The sequence below is a fragment of the Strix aluco genome, chromosome 32 (assembly GCF_031877795.1).
Source record: "Strix aluco isolate bStrAlu1 chromosome 32, bStrAlu1.hap1, whole genome shotgun sequence".
NCBI classification, from domain to species: domain Eukaryota; kingdom Metazoa; phylum Chordata; class Aves; order Strigiformes; family Strigidae; genus Strix; species Strix aluco.
The window spans coordinates 302,576-317,423 of NC_133962.1; the positions used below are offsets into that span (position 1 = coordinate 302,576).

Here is a 14,848-nt window from a genome sequence, read left to right on the forward strand (position 1 = left end):
TCTGACCTTTGTTTCCATTTCATACCAGGTGTTTCTAGGCCTTGAAATTTTTCTGTGGGCTCAAGGGGACGGTTAAGTCAAGGAGGACGAGTGTAGGGTTAGTTCCCAGGGAGACAGGATCTGTGCAAGGGTTTTGCTTTTGTGTCGTAGCTTTTGTGGGAGACAGACAAGCTTTGTGGGCCAAGAAGAGCAGGACTGATGATGGGCACTTCTAGAGGTTTGTGTGCCTTCAGAGCTCTCAGCAAATGTCAGCCAGTTTGTCTGCTGCCCTGCAAATGCCGCTCGCTGGGAAGGAGAAATCCCGCTCTCCCAAGTGAATGCTTCTCCCCAGCTGCTTTTCAGCTCGCTTTGCCAGAGAGACTAAAAAAAGGGCTGCCCTTATGTGCAGGGACTGTGGATTGCACAGAGATACAGCCCAGCAAGCTTGAAAGCATGGAGGGGCCAGTCCGACCTCCGCAGGGCCCTCTCTCGAGTTCAGGGCAGGGAGGGACCAGTGAGTCCAACGAGGCAGAAAAGCTCTGAGCTGTGGAGAGGAAGGAAGCTAAGCCCAGAGATCGAAGCTGCCATTATAGACTCAGATGTCCTGTCTGAGGGGAGGTTGGCTACCTCTTCTGCTGCCTCTGCCTGGGGAGGGAGGGCTTGCAAACCAGCGGAGGAGGGAGCTGTGTTCTGCCAGCAGCTGGAGCCTCCCAGAGTCAGCCTGCAAAGCTGTCACTGCTCTTTATCATGGAGAAGAAGTGTTACTCACAAGAAGGCTTCCTGAGCAGTCTCCTTGCTGGGCTACTTACCCAGATCTGCTCCATAAGGAGGTTCATCAGCTCCCCTGCAGCCCAGCTATTCCTTGGGAAGGTGTGATGTAGCTGGCTTGGTTAATCCCAGATGTATCTTTAATGAGATATCATTAGTAAAGTGTTCTCAGTGCTGGTGAGACCAGCCTGGGAAAAAAATGTTTCCAAACAGGTTTGGAAACCTCTTTTGAAGGGGAGTTGCTACAAATATACTTGAAATTGCTAATGTACAGGGACCTGTGAAGTAGGACATTTAGTTTTAACGTTAACCATCACTTGTGTTTTACTAACTTTTATTCTTCCTGTACTTTACTGTAATGTATATAATTTCTTTTATACTTTTTCCTAACTACCCTCTGTAGTCATTACCCACTTGTAAGATGTTTTGAAAACTTTAACTCCTTGCCTAGTAAAGATAAAACAGACCTTGGACAGTCTGAAAAACTCCCTGAGTACATCCCTAATAGCACGAACCTAGAAAACAAGTGTCTAAGAAGACGCCAGTGTCAAGATAAGCGACTGGAAGCTGGTCTAAACTGACCTGCTTGGAACAAACAGGAGCTGAAGGAGGGATGAGGTCACTCTATGACCAGATATGGACACGAGAAACCTAAAGTTCACTAACGGACAGTGTGAGGAAGAGTATGTGGACCCCTAAGGAGGGGAGAAGACCCTCGCTCTATTTTTACTACTGACCCTTGGTCCATCTTAGGTGCTGCCTCTGGCATGGGGGGGGAATTTTTTTTTTCTATCTATAGGAGAGAGGAACGGCTTTTGGGTTGGTTCGGGAAATGGGGAAGGTTTCTCCTCTGTGGCCTGGTTGCCCTGGGAGTCCCCGTGCAGTTTTGTAAGGGAAAGTTTCAGTGCTGTCTCTGTGGTGGAGCCTGCGGGGGATGTTCTGGGGATAGGAATGAAGCAAACACCTTGGAAGGAAGGGTGGTGGATATATGTAACTTCTCTTATGCTCTTGCTTACAGGACATCACCTGGGTCTGCTGAGGCTTCCTGGAGTGCTTGAATACCTGAACTAGAGGCTGTGAGATAGGAGCGTGATTCCTGCAGGCCCTGCCGGGGATCCCAGCTCATGGAGCGGGACTTTGCTGCTGGGTTTGCTGGTGCCTGGAGGCAGATACATGCTGGAGAGGCTTGAGACTTCGTGGCTGTTCCGGCCAGCACACCGCTGCTCGCTGTTTGCAGGGACAGGATGGTCCCAGACGTGGCACAGTCCCCACGTGTTGTCTTTCCTGAGACTTCCTGACAAAGGATCTCTTATTTACCAAGATTTCATCTGCTTCTGCTGTTTATTGCCCACCTGAAATGCTCCTTATGTCCTGCTGGCCTTGTTGTTGTCCTTCCAGGAGCAGCCAGTTGTGCCTCTACCACAGTGGGGCGAGGGATGGAGTCGGATGGGGTCAGTGGTTGGCAGCTGACAGCTGCTTTTTGTTTCCACCTGCTCCCCTCTTCCCTTCTAATGAGATCAGGTGCCAGGGTGCACTAGGAAGACTTTTCAGTGTGAGAGGAAGTCACAAGTGGGGTACTCAGGTCCCTGTTTTCATTGTTGGCAGAGAGAGGCTGCTCAAACCAAACCTGCACCCTCTTGAGCTGCTCCTGTAACAGACCTGGTAATGGGAAACAAAAGCTCTGCCGTGAGGCTGACAGCTCCAGGTTGGGTGGGTCTGTCCTGCAACGCTGAGCCTTGAAACTCAGAGATGCTTGTGCTGGTGGTCACTGAGATGCAAACCTGGCTGTTTCTGGACCCCCTGGGGTGCCTATCTTTTAATTTTTTATCCTCATTTTTGTTTTTTTTTTAATGTGGTTACTGTCTTGTCTTCTAAAATCCCAGCTGTTTTAAATGATACCAGTGGCTTGGCAGATTCATTCTTTCAGGCCTTTGGTGCTCCCTGCACAGACCGATCAGCGTTTATGATCAACCAGTCTGATTTCAGGAGTGGCTCCGCTCCTGCTTTGTGTTTTGGGGCCATACGCTTATTACAAAGCTGTTTTTTCATGAGTGGGAAGGTTTCTCTCAAGGCGAATCTGCAGGAGATGTTTGGGGCTGGTTTCGTTGCTGGCTCTTTGATTCATGGTAGTTCTTGGGATGTGTGAAGGGTGGGAAGAGGTTCAAAGGAAGAATCTGAAGAGCTCGTTTAACAGTTCAGCTTGGAAAATGAAAATCTGCCCCTCTGCTCCCACTGCCGAAATGTGATGTGCTGGGAGTCACATCCCACTTTGCCTTTTTTCTTGATGCCTGATCACATTGTAACTTCCTCGCCCAGCAGAGCTGGTGCCTTCAGGCTGCCCCAGCACCTCTTGGCACAGCCCGTGTGCTGCAGGGAGCTGCACCTGCTGGCCTGGCAGTGGCGAGGAGACCAGCTTGTCCCTTCAGTGCTTCACAAGGCATAAAGCAAGCAAGCTGCTCCTTTCCCAGCACTGCTTCTGAACACGCTGTGGTGCTTTGTAGCTGCTGTGACTGTGCCTGGGGCTCCTGTGGGCTGAGGCTGAAATGCATGTCACGGGCTGGGTTTGTCCCTTCCCTGTGTCCCACTTAACGGCTCTTGGTTTTTTAACCTTCCTCTCCTTTGCTTCAGGTCACAGAACCAGATGTTGGTGTTTGAAAGTGCCCTGCAGGAGAGGTACTGGACCTGCTGGGGCTTTGGATGACCGATTTGCTGTGAAGCCAGGAGCCAAGGAGACCCGTCCCACTGCAAATGGAGCTGCCAAGTGATGCCAGAAGCTGCAAATGCCAACCAAGCTGTGGTGGACCAGGTAAAGCACATGAGGGTTTTTTTCTTGGCCTGGAGAAGTTGGAGGGAAGGAGCCCTTGTGGCATTTAGCGTGGTCCTTGGAGCTGACCATGGGAGGATCTTGCTGGGCTGTGGGTGCTCAGGTATTGCCATGGTTTTAAATGCGTGAGATGCCCAGTGGTAGAGAGCTGCCATGTGCTTGGGCTCTGAAGGAGGCTCTGTGCCCTCCCTGGGTGGAGGAGAGGAGGGCCTGGTGCTGCCCAGCCCGTGGTGCCCTGTGGCACTGGGTGGGATGGAGAATGCCGTGGCAGGACTCTTCCAGCTGAGAAGAAGAGCTGGGTGTGGAGGAGGAGAGACTGACCCCTGCTCTGCCTCTGTGACTGTGAAAGGCCACTAAGCCCTGCTCCTACAGTGTGCTGGCACTGCAGCGTGTTTCTGCCCTCAATATGGTGGGGACTTAGGTGGTTTTTAGCTGCCAGAGGAAACACAAGGCCAGGAGAGTTGGGATTAAGGTAGAGTGAGCCCCAGAAGTACTGAAGCATCCTGTAACTGTGTAGGTGATCAGTGCCCTTGACAACTGTCCACTTTCTTGTTTAGGCTGAGATGCCTAAGGGCAGTACCCTGCTGAGTCAGGCCTGAACCTCCATCCAGAACGGACCCATCTTCCTGTGGCATTGTCTCCTGGCAATCACAGCCTCACAGTTACTGCCTTGCTAACCTCCATGTCAGAGATTCCCCTTGAGCTGTGATTAACTCCTTGAGGCTTGTATATTTTCTTCAGCATTTCCACAAAGACAGCTGGCTGGATTAAATGGTTTCATAGTATTACAGAAAAAGAAAATCTAGGAGGCATTACACTTGTTGGGGCCAAGGACTTTGCTTTATTTGAAAACCCAATTTACTCTTTTTGGATTTTCAGAAGCTAGACAGTGCCTGTGCTGTGGCTTTGTCTCGGAGCCTGCAGCAGGGCTGTCGGGGGATGCAGGCTCATCGTGCCCTGTGTCCTTCCGGCACTGCAGCAAGAGAGAGGTTAATAATGCCACACGCCTGCTGCTGCCCTTGGCTGTACGCTCGTGTGTTTCTGCAGGAGGATGAGAGCTGTGTCAGCAGCATTTCCCAGGGGATGGGGGAAGGATTTTCAGCTCTGTAGAGCGGCTCCCTGCATGAACCAACAGTTCCCTGTGCCTCTGAAGAGAGCAGGGCCAGCAGCCTGCTTCGGTCAGACCCTGCTAGGATGGAGGAGGGTGGCTTGTCTGAAGTGCTGAGGGGGCTGGCTTGCTTCTGTGTTGGGCTGTGTGCCAGCGTGATCCCCTCTCCATGCCCTGGGCTGCTCCACATGTGTCCTCTTGGAGTCAGAAACGCAGGCAGCCAGCTGAGAGCCAAGTGTGAGTTGGGAAGGATGGCTCCAAGCTGAGCTTACTGGTGACAGCTGGATATTGTGCAGGAAAACAGAGGGGAGCTCATGGGGCAGAGAGAGTGTTGGCAAGGGAAGAGGGGCTTGTTGGTCCCTGAGGGAGCAGAGGTGGGTATGTCCAACCCCAGGAATGGAGAGGGGGCAGCGATATAAACCCCGTACATCCTCTGAGTCCATGCTCCTGAGCATGGGGGGTGGTGTCAATTTCAGCTTCTGGGCTCTCTTTTTGAAAGCGTGGGTCTCCCCTGGGGGCAATGCCTGATTGTCCTGGTTCAGCTAGGATAGGGTTAAGTTTCCCCAGCAGTGGGGGGTAAGCTCTAGCTGGGTTATTCATATACCATGCTGACGTCAGGTCCTGGCGCCATAGCGTGGGAAGAATCGGTGAGCGCGTGGGTTTGTGCAGCCGTTCCTCTCACTGCTGTATCTGTACATACTTTGCTCTGTTCATTGTTATTACTGTTGTTGTTATTGTTGCTGTTTGTTGTGTTGCTGTTGCACCGTTTTATTAAACCTCTCCTTATCTCAGCCCCGGAGCTTCGTATTTCACTCCCTTTGTGGGGGAGGGGCAGCGGCCGCATGGTCTCAGACCCCAGCAGGGACTAAACCACCACACTGATGCTTCATTTTGTGGCTGGCCTGCAAGCCTTCTTGGAACCGATAAGCCCTGTCCTCGGGAAGAAGCCTGGAAGAGGCTTGGTCGTCCCTCCACTTCCCTGTCTCAGCTGCACCCGTGTACCTGGGCAGGGAGCTCTGTGCGAGGGGGGGTCTGTCTGAGGACTTTTCCATCTCCAGGCATGGTGACGCCCAGGACTGGGTCAGAGAGCGGAACGGGGTCAGCAAGGGACTGTCTGTAGCCGCTGCCCCGTGCCGGGGTAATGCACCCGGGGCTGCGGCTGTGCTGGAGCCGGGCGGGTGTGCTGGAGGCGGTTTCAGGGGCTGCTTGCTGTGCTCACTGGGGGCTTTGGGCGCTGAGCATCCCTGTCCACTCTGCCCCCGTGTCCCGGAGATGCCCCCACCCCTTGTCCCTGCTGTTGCCATGGCAGTGTTGGGGCTGGCCAGGATGCCCAGTTGCCCTGGCAATGGGGGGCAACAGCCCATCTGGCAGCAGGGATCCCCATGGCCCCCACGGAGTGGGAGAGGTGGGGGATGCTGGGGGGGTGGTGGCTGCGTCCCCTCCCTGGCCGAAAGCCGGAGGGCGGCTCTGGGTGCCGGTGCTGCCGGGCTGCTCAGCTGCGGGCGGGGGGGGCTTGGGAGCGGGGCGGAGCAAGGACCGGGGCTGCGGGGGAGCTCAGAGGCGGGGGGGGTGGGGTGGTGGTGTGTGTGTGACACCCCCTGCCCCACGCCACAGGGCTGGGGGCATCCCTTGTGCGAGAGGTGGGTGCCTGGGGCAGGGGGGTGCCCGGGGCAGGGGGCCCTCGGTCCTGCCCAACCTCTGCTGGCAGTGTGCTGCGCTCGCCCTCCTGTGGGATCTGTGTCCCTGCACGAAAGCTGCTTTTTTGGGGAGGATCCGAAGGGGGAGGTTACTCCTGGAGCACAGGGTGGGGGGTTCTTGTGCTGGGCGAGAGACACCTGGAGGCTGCAGCACTTTCCATGTCAGGAGCTGGGAGCTGGAGCCCCTTCTGCCCCCCAGCGGAGCCGGGCAGGGAGCAAGCTTTGCTCCCGGAGACAGAAAGTGCCGGCCTGTCTCCCTTTCTTCCCCCGGGCTGCGGCTGTGAGTGCACCCGGGCTGTGGGTGAAACGTGGAGGGGACGGGGGCTGCCTGCCTCGCCGCCGCTGGCCTTGCCCGCCTTGGTTTGCACAGGGCCTTTGGGCTGTTTTGGCCTGAAATCTGTTTTGCACGGTGTGTACGTGAGGGCTTAGCTTACTCTTGCTCTGTCTATACAGTGTTGTGGATGCTGAGGATGAAAAATGCAACAGCTGGCCTAACTGCAAAGCCAACTCCCCCTCCCTGTCCTTTCCTTGCATTTGAAATCCATAGATGATTTTCTGAGAAGCAATTCCTGCATGCATCCAGGGAAAGGAGTGGTGGGCTTGGCAGTGCTGGGTTTATGGTTGGACTTGATCATCTTAAAGGTCTTTTCCAACCTAAATGGTTCTATGAAATGTGGTCCAGATGCCAGAAAAAGAGTAAATAATAAGGAGTTGCAAAGTTGCCAATCCAGGATAGCAGGGATCGGATTCTGGGAAAGGGAAAATATGCTGTAAATACTTAAGGCAGGAGCCACAGCAGTAGGTTATAGTATGTGGAGCTGGGGAATCTCCAGCAGACCCTTGGAAAGGATCTTGGTCCATCTCACTGTCAGCTGACAGCTGAAGTTCATTAAATAACAGGAAGGTGTAACACTGGGCTCCTATTCATTCTCTCAGCTATGGTCGAGCTTTTGTAATAAATTGCAGGATGACAGTACAAAGTGATAAAATAGAGAGGGACTGGAATATAAAGGTGATGGGTGAGGATTCCTGGGTAGCAGACTTGATTTAGAAAGCACTCAGCCACTTAACAGTGGTCTGGAGGGGCAAGAGATTAGTCCTGGAAATTCTCCTCCTCTTTCCCTGGCTCCCTTGCGATGCTCCACGTTGCCTCTGGCTGGCCAGGTGGTGTCCTGCTGGGCTCTAAGGAGGCTCTGGGTGGCAGGCCAAAAGGGCTGAAAGACAACTCTGAGTAGGATCTGACTGGCCAACTTTGGAGCAAGAGGGCTCCAAGTAGGCTGTGGCTGGCAGCCTGAAGGCCAAAAGGGCTCTCAGTAGGATCTGGCTGGTGAGCTGGTGTCCAAGAACACTCTGAATAGACTCCACCTGGCTGACCTATGGTCCAGGCAGGCTCTACGTTGCCTCTGGATGGCTAGCTGATGTCCACCTGGCTCTTTCGAGCTCAGTCGGCTCTGGGTGACAGGCTGGACATGAAGACATCTCCAAGGTGGCGATGGCTGGCTGGTTTCAGGGCTCTGACCTGGCTGTCTGTGTCACAGGAATGCTCTGAGTAGGCTCTATTGGCTAGGGGTGGCCCATAAGGCTCTGAGTATGCTCTGGCTGGCCAGCTAGAGATGTAGGTGTCTGGCTGTCCTGAATGGGTGAAAGAGGGCTCTGAGGAGGCTCTGACTAATAGGCTAGGGAAGGAAAGTGGCCTCTGGCTCTCTGGCTGATGGGCTAGGAAAGGAAGGTGGCCTCTGTCTGATGGGCTAGGGAAGGAAGGTGGCCTCTGGCTCTCTGGCTAATGGACTTGGGAAGGAAGATGGCCTCTGGCTGATGGGCTAGGGAAGGAAGGGAGCCTCTGGCTGATGGGCTAGAGAAGGAAGGGAGCCTCTGGCTGATGGGCTAGAGAAGGAAGGTGGCCTCTGGCCCTCTGGCTAATGGGCTAGGGAAGGAAAGTGGCTTCTGGCTGTCTGGCTAATGGGCTTGGGAAGTAAGGTGGCCTCTGGCTCTCTGGCTAATGGCCTAGGGAAAGAAGGTGGCCTCTAGCTCCCTGGCTAATTGAATAGGGAAGGAAGGTGCCTCTGGCTCTATGGCTAAAGGCCTAGGGAAGAAGGCCGCCTCTGGTTCTCTGGCTGATGGGCTAGGGAAGGAAGGTGGCCTCTGTCTGATGGGCTAGAGAAGGAAGGCGGCCTCTAGCTCTCTTGCTAATGGGCTAGGGAAGGAAGGTGGCCTCTAACTCTCTGGCTAATGGGTTATGGAAGGAAAGTGGCCTCTAGCTCTCTGGCTGATGGTCTAGGTAAGGAAGGTGGCCTCTAGCTCTCTGACTAATTGACTCGGGAAGGAAGGTGGCCTCTGGCTCTCTGGCTAGTGGGCTAGGGAAGGAAGGCCGCCTCTGTTTCTTTGGCTGATTGGCTAGGGAAGGAAAGTGGCTTCAGGCTCTCTGACTAATGGGCTAGGGAAGGAAGGTGGCCTCTGGCTCTCTGGCTAATGATCTAGAGAAGAAGGTGGTGTCTATCTCTCTGGCTAATGTTTCCTCTAACTCTCTGGCTAACAGGATGCGAAGTAAGTTGGCCTCTGGCTCTCTGGCTAATGGGCTAGGAAGTAAGGTGGCTTTCTTGCTGATGGGCTAGGGAAGGAACTTTGCCACTGGCTCTCTGCCTAATGGGCCAGGGAAGGAAGATGGCCTCTGGCTCTCTCACTAATGGGATAGGGAAGGAAGGTGGCCTCTAGCTCTCTGGCTAATGGTCGATGGAAGGAAGGTGGTTTCTGGCTCTCTGGCTGATGGGCTATTGAAGGAAGTTGGCCTCTGGCTCCCTGGCTAGTGGGCTAGGGAAGGAAGGTGGCCTCTGGTTCTCTGCCTAATGGGACTTGGAACGAAGGTGGCTTCTGGCTCTTTGTCTAATGGTCTAGGGAACGAAGGCAGCCTCTGGCTCTTCGTGATGGGTAGGGAAGGAAGGTAGCTTCTGCTGCTCTGTCTAGTGGGCCAGGGAAGGAATGCAGCCTCTGGCTCTCTAGCTAATGGTCTAGGTAATGACAGTGGCTTCTGCCGCTGTGGCTAATGGGCTAGGCAAGGAAGGTTGCCTCTGGCTCTCTGGCTAATGATCTAGAGAAGAAGGTGGCGTCTATCTCTCTGGCTAATGGGCTAGGGAAGGAAGGTGGCTTCTGGCTAATGGGCTGATGGGCTACGGAATGAAGATGACCTCTGCCTAATGGGCTAGGGAACCAAGGTTGCCTCTGGCTCCCTGGCTAATGAGCTAGGGAAGGAATGTTGTCTCTGGCTCTCAGGCTAATGGGCTGGGGATGTAAGGTGGCCTCTCAGTCTCTGGATGATGGGCTAGGCAAGGGAGGCGGCATCTGGCTCCCTTGATGATGGGTTAGGGAAGGAAGGTGGCATCTGGCTCTCTAGCAAATGGACTAGGGAAGCAAGGCGGCCTCTGTCTCATGGGTAAGGGAAGTAAGGCGGCTTCTAGCTCTCTGGCTAATGGTCTAGGGAAGGAAGGTGGCCTCTGGCTCTCTGGCTAGTGGGCAAGGGAATGAAAGCATCCTCTGGCTCTCTGGCTAATGATCTAGGGAAGTAAGGTGGCCTCTGGCTCTCTGGCTAATGATCTAGGGAAGTAAGGTGGCCTCTGGCTCTCTGGCTAACAACACTGGAAGCTGGACTCTAGCTCTCTGGCAAAGAATGCAAGGACGGTGGCTCTGGCACTCTGACTCGTTAATGCAAGAAGGTGGGCTCTGGCTCTCTGGCTAGTAATGCAGGAAGGTGGGCTCTGGCTCTCTGGATAACAAGGTACGAACATGGGCTCTAACACTCTGTCTAACATAAGAATTTGGACTCTGGCAAATGCAGGAGTGTGGGCTCTGGCTGTCTGTCAAAGGCAGAAAGGTGGGCTCTGTGTCTCTGTCTAACAGTGCAGGATGGTGAAATATGGCTCACTGGATCACAATGAAGGAAGGTGGCCTCTGACTCTGTGGCTAATGATGCAGGAAATTGGGCTCTGGCTACCAACACAGGAAAGGGTCTCTGGTTATCTGGCAACCAACACAGGAAGTTGGGTTTTGTGTCTCAGGGTAACAATGCATTAAGGCAGGCCCTGGGTAACAAGGTAGGAAGGTGGGCTCTGTCTCTCTGGTTCCCAATGAGGGAGGGTGGGATCTTGCTCTCTGGCTAATCAAAGGAATGTGGGCCCTGGCTAACCAAAGGCACATAGGCTCGGGCTAACAACGCAGGAAGGTGGGCTCTGGCTCTCAGAGCCTTCTTGGACCCCATCCTGCCAGCCAGAGCCTACTCAGAGCCCTTGTGGCCTGCAGCCTGCTAGTCAGAGCCCACTTAGAGCCCAGCGCAACACTAAAGCTGGCCAGTCAATCCTAGTGACAGTAGTCTTTGAGCCTGGCATGGCACACAGAGCCAGAGGCAATTTAGAGTCCTCCTGGACTGCAGGTAATCCAGGCTGAGCCTACTTGGAGGCCACCACCCCTGCTGCGCTAGCCAGATCCCATCTTCCTGCGTTGTTGGGCTTCCTGCATGCCGGCCTCAAGGACAACTCTGAGTAGGATCTGGGTGTCCAGCTTTGGTCCAAGATGGCTGCAGGTAGGCTCTGGCAGTTGGGCTGCAGGCCACAAGGTCTCTGAGTAGGCTCTGGCTGGCCAGCTGAGGTCCAAGAGGGCTGTGAGTAGGTTCTGGCTGGCTGATGTGTGGTCTAGGCAGACTCTGAGTTGCCTCTGGCTGGCAATCTGGTATCCAGCTGGGCTCCAAATAGGCTTTGAGTGGCAGGTCGGGCTTAAAGACAACTGTGATTAGGGTCTGGCTGACCAGAGGGTTTCCGATGTGGCTCCACGTAGGCTCTGGGTACCAGGCCAGGCTTAAAGACAACTCTGATTAGAATCTGTCTGGCCAGTTGAGGTCCAAGAGGGCTGTGAGTAGGCTGTGGCTGGCTGACCTGTGGTGTAGGTGGGCTCTAGGTTGCCTCTGGATGGCCAGCTGATAGCCTACTGTCTCTCAGTACACTCTGGGTGGTAGGAGAGGCTCTAAGACAACTCTAATTAGGATCTGGATGGCCAGCTTTAGTCTCCAAGTGGGCCCCAAGTATGCTAGCACAGGGGCTCTGAGTAGGGTCTCTCTGGCCAGCTCGGGTCCAAGAGGGCTGTGAGTAGGATCTGGCTGGCTGACCTGTGGTGTAGGCGGGCTGTAGGTTGCCTCTGACTGGCCAGCTGGTGTCCGACTGGGCTCTAATTAGTCTCTGGATGGCATGCTGGCCTCCAGAAGTACTCAGAGTAGGCTCTGGCTGTCCAGCTGTGCTGTCCTGTGGGCTCCAAGTAGGCTTTGGATCACAGGCTGCAGGCCACAATGGCTCTGGGTAGGCTCTGTCTGGCCAGCTGCTGCCATCCAAGAGGGCTGTGAGTAGGTGGTGGCTAGCTGAGCTGTGGTCCAGACGGACTCTTAAGTTGCCTCTGGCTGGCCATCTGGTATCCGAGTGTGCTCTAAATAGGCTCTGGGTGGCCGGGCTCAAAGGCAACTCTGAATAGGACCTGTCTGGCCAGCTGTGGTCCACGAGGGATGCAAGTAGGCTCTGCCTGAATTACCTCTTGTCCAGGCGGACTCTAAGTTGCCTCTTGCTGGCCAGGTGGTGTCCTACTGGGCTCTAAGGAGACTCTGGGTGTCAGGCCAAAAGGGCTGAAAGACAACTCTGAGTAGGATCTGGCTGGCCAGATAGAGATGTAGGGCTCTGGCTGTCCTGCACGGGTGAAAGAGGGCTCTGAGGAGGCTCTGGTTAGTGGGCTAGGAAAGGAAGGCGGCCTCTGGCTCTCTGGCTAACTGGCTAGGGAAAGAACGTGGCCTCTGGCTTTCTGGCTAGTGGGCTAGGGAAGGAAGGTGGCCTCTGGCTCTCTGGCTAGTGGGCTAGGAAAGGAAGGTGGCCTCTGGCTCTCTGGCTAACTGGCTAGGGAAGGAAGGTGGCCTCTGGCTCTCTGGCTAATGGGCTAGGAAAGGAAGGTGGCCTCTGGCTCTCTGGCTAACTGGCTAGGGAAGGAAGGTGGCCTCTGGCTCTCTGGGTAACAACACAGGAAGCTGCAAAGCATGCAAGGAACATGGGCTCTGGCTAACAAAAAGAAGGTGGGCTCTGGCTAATGAAAGGAAGGAGGGCTCTCTGTGTCTGGCTAACAACGCAGGAAGGTGGGCTCTGTCTGTCTGGCTACCAATGCAGAAAGCTGGGCTCTGGGTTTCTGGCTAACAATGCAGAAAGGTGGGCTCTGGTTAATAGAGCATGGAGAGCTGTGGCTCTCTGGCTAACAATGCCGGAAGGTGGGCTCTGACTCTCTGGATCACAACGCAGAAAGGTAGCCTCTGGCTCTCAGAGCCCTCTTGGACCCTGTCCTGCCAGTCTGAGCCTATTTAGAGCCCAGCTGGCCAGCCAGAGAAAACCAATACCCTGCCAGGACCACAGGTCAGCCAGCCAGAGTCTACTCAGAGCCCCTGTGGCCTGCAGCACTCCAGTCAGAGCCTACTTGCAGCCCTCTTGGACCAAAGCTGGCCAACCAGATCCTACTCAGAGTTGTCTTTGAGCCCAGTGTGCCAGCCAGAGCCTTCTTCGAGCCCAGCTGGACAGCACCTGGCCAGCCAGAGGCAACGTAGAGCCCGCCTAGACCACAGGTCAGCCAGCCAGAGCCTACTGACAGCCCTCTTGGACCTCAGCTGGCCAGCCAGAGCCTACTCAGAGCCCTTGTGACCTGCAGCCCAACCGCCAGGGCCTACTTGGAGCCGATGTTGTAAGAGTTGGTCAGAAGATCAGCCTTGTCTCAACATGGTCATCAGGGACATGGGCAGGAAGGTAGCCGACAGCGGCCTGTTTGGAACTCAGTTGCCGATCCCAAGAGTGGAATGAGGTGCAAAGGCTCCTGAATACAGAACTGTGTGGCACAGCGAGCACTGTGCTGTTCTCCTGAGCACTGAGCCCTGTAGTACAGAGTGCTGTGCTATTGTGCGGTACCTGGGCCTAACCAGAGCCGTTAGACATGACCGCGTAGCTACTGTCAAAAAAGATGGATCGCAACTGTTGCCATAACATCGATGAAGGAATCATGAACTTTAGGTGAACTTTGCTTCATTATAATACCAAAACACACCTCCTGGTTGAAGGCTGCCCACCTGTAAGACTGACCACACCTCGGACACTCCCCCTCGTGCATGCGAGGTAGCCTCACTCAAGAAGGGCAGAGATCCCCGAGGCAGAGGAAGAGCAAGGTGTGTCACTAAGCATAAAAGATGACTTCTGGACAACAAAAATTCGAAGCTTCCCCACCAAGGATCACGATGACCGACGACGGAGCACTAGCTGGACCCGGGACCATTAGGACGTCTTGAGATCAGCGGTGGTAGCTATAACCTTTCCTTCTTTCTAAACTTTACTTTTCCCCTTTCTTTCACCCATCTCTAACTATCACATGCCACTTCATGGGCAACACAATACAGTTTCACTGTTTGACTGATGCTATCCCCTTTGCTGTTGGTCACCTTAATTTTGCACTTTTGAGATTGTAGTAAACAAACCATCAAAAGTCCACCGAGTGGACCGTGACAGATGTGGAAACAAAAGTTGGCCAGCCATCTCAAAATTGGAGTTGTCTTTGAGCCCGGCTGCCACCCTGAGAGAGTCAGTTGGATACTAGCTGGCCAGACAGAGACAATGTTGAGCCTCCTACACCACTGGTTGATACAAGGAAATGATCACCTGGTTTGCAACTTATTTACTTATAGCAACTTACAGCAACTTATAATGATTTCTGAATATGGCTTAATAATCCTGCTTGCCCTGACTGTTCTGTGGAAACTTACCAAAGGCTACCCTGTTCATCAAAACAAAGCAGTTTTCTGTGGAAACTTACCAAGAATTACTATGTTCGGCAAAAATAAGAGACATGTCCTTGGAAAGCAGATGGGTTCTAACAAGTTGAGTCTTTGTAGACTATATATGGACAGTAGAAACTAATAAGCTAGTGCTTTTAGATAAGATAGAGGTGGTAAACTGTCTGCAACCACTCTTGTTCAAGAAATTGGCTGAGAGAATCTGTGCATGCTCTGAGGAAAGGTACAAGTTGAGGAGGAGTGTGAGCCTTCCTCCAACAGACCCCCGAAGACGCCCCCCAGGAGACAATGTGCAGGTGAAAGAGAACATAAACTGCTGACACCAGCCTCTAGAACTAACCCAGCCTTACTCATGCATATGTATGTTGGTGTTATGTGCTCCAATGAATATGTATATCCACACTCGATAAGTTTCTGGTAAAATGTGCTGTTGGTGTGCAAGCTTTGTGGAGAAATCCCCTTGCACCCCAGTGCCGGAATAAACATACCTGCTGTATAATTCTATTCGAGTTGTAGAGTCTTTTTTCCACAAATCACTGTCCCCAAGACCTCTCGCCCCCTGTGACCAGTGGCCCCTTCTTTCACTGCACCCTCCCCCTCCCCTCCAACCAGGCTCGGGGTCACCCCTCGGA

At 53.9% G+C, this 14,848-nt stretch overlaps 1 protein-coding gene across 1 annotated transcript in view; it reads right to left on the minus strand.

The window, feature by feature from the left end:
- The window catches only part of LOC141916928 (uncharacterized), a 118,087-nt gene that overhangs the window by 39,820 nt on the left and 63,419 nt on the right, over window positions 1-14,848 (minus strand). The window lies entirely within an intron of this gene.